The following is a 2,022-nucleotide window of genomic DNA, read 5'->3' as shown; positions in this document are numbered from 1 at the left end:
AAGCGCCGCGGGAGAAGCGCCGTCCCCGCTGGAGGGGAAGGTTTCGCTCGCTCCATACACCCGCGCAGAGTTAATGATAAGCCCGAGCGCATCCACCCGCGCGGTGCCGGGAGCTGCCGGCACCGCTGAGGTGCAGGCGGCCGGGGGGGACAGCTTTTGCTCTCCCCGTGCAGGGGGGAGCAGCGCAAGAAGGGGCGCTGGGGGGCCTGTCCGGCAGCAGCCCTCTGGCTTTGCCAAGCACAGGTACTAGCTATTCCTGTAGACCATAACAGTATTTTTTAATATTTTTTTTTCAACAGCGTATCATTCTGGTAGACAGCCTGGTGACTGCCTTGCGCTTTTCCCGTCTCGGTGTCTCCGGCTGTAAGGACTATTTACGAATAATTGTCTTCATAACCGGTCGGCCAAGGCATGGTTGCATCTATGAGTAAACACAGCCTCGGGGGTCTTTACAGCAACTAATGCAAACGGTGGGACTGCAAAATGAAATCAGGGTTATCGGGATTTGAAAGGAAATAGACTCTACAGCTCCTCCAGTACGTTTTGAGGGCGATTCCCAAGAGGCGGGATATTTGTGAACGAAGTTACTAGTTAGCTCTGCTATCGATCGGGCTGCTCCAAGTGAAATTGTGATCCACAGCAGAAAACCGGAGTTACTATTCCATAAAAAATGTCCCTTTCTTTAGCCACCCTCTAACGCACAGTGGCTTCAGGATTTCATAAGCTGGTATTTTGTTCTGCAAAGCTCTAAATGTACAAAATCAGATGACTGACACTATGCAAACGTATTATTTGATGGGTAGTATAAAGTTTTGTCTCATATCTGAAAGTTGAAAGGCTGAAGTTACTTCTTCCGCATTTTAAGAGTTTGACAAAGTGTAAGAAAGACGTCTAATTTTAATAAACCATCTCTGGGTTTGCTCAGCTGAAAAGAGGTGGGCTAACGTAAACAATATCATGGTCTAAAATGAGTCACGTGTTTCCAGGAGTATTTAATGCGGAAAAAATCTCTCTTTAAGCAAACAAACAAAACAGGCGATGTGCCGGTCTTTACAAATAAATGAGACAAATTAAATCAGATTGGTGAGAAGGTCGTTTGCCACAAAAAATATTTTGGGAAATTATCACCATGTGTACTTGAGAAGGGAACAGCTGTTAAACACATTTCTTTATACTTATTTCTGTTCTTAAGTTAAATTAAAAAAATAAACAAACGGTGATGAATTACTTCCAGAGTTTTTTTTTTTTTAAAGCAGATGTGTCGATTACAGATAAATTGATTTATCTGTCTAATTAAGTCTAATGTTCGGATAAGTGAAACAACAAAACGCACCCTGAGTACCTCCAAAACTTGCTGTTACATTTCGTTGCTTGATACTGAGAGTCTGTTCACACGGTTAATAATAATGATGAGGAATAAACACCATGCAAATGCGGTCTACGGAAATGTCACCGGTTCTCGCAAAAGTACTGAAGACGGAAAATCATTTATGGAAATGACGTAGTTGTGAGACTTCATTGCCTGCTGCTGGGGTGCTCATTAGTAGGAAACCTGTATCCCTAGGCGGACGGTGTTAGTAACGACTGCGTTACTGCACACGTCAGCTTAAAAAATAAACCGGAGACCGGGGGAACAGTCAACAGTGATCCAAATTAATAACGTGCATTCGCTTTCTGGTGGGTGTTCTTTAATCTCAGCCTTTGATTCACTCGCAAATACGCCCGTACCGGGGCGGGGAAGCATCATTTTCCCCAAGCCGGTGAAGGGCGAAGTTGCTCCTGGAGTTTTTTGGGGGGCTGAGGGGTGCCGGGGGGGCTTCCCACGGGCTTTCCCAGCTTGGTCCCGTCCCCGCGGGTGAGAGGCAACAGGTGGCCCAGCCCCCGCACGGGAGGAGCCGGGTCCTCCGCAGGTCCCCCCCGGCTGGAAGGGCGCTGGATGGCGGGTCCCAGGGCCGGGCTAGCTGCCCCTCGACGGCTCGTGCCCCGCCGGCGCGCGGGCGGCCGAGCCGTGGCTCGGTCCGT

The sequence above is a fragment of the Pygoscelis adeliae genome, unplaced genomic scaffold, assembly GCF_000699105.1.
Source record: "Pygoscelis adeliae isolate BGI_AS28 unplaced genomic scaffold, ASM69910v1 Scaffold27, whole genome shotgun sequence".
In the NCBI taxonomy this organism is placed as follows: domain Eukaryota; kingdom Metazoa; phylum Chordata; class Aves; order Sphenisciformes; family Spheniscidae; genus Pygoscelis; species Pygoscelis adeliae.
Note: the sequence above shows the minus strand (reverse complement) of the source record.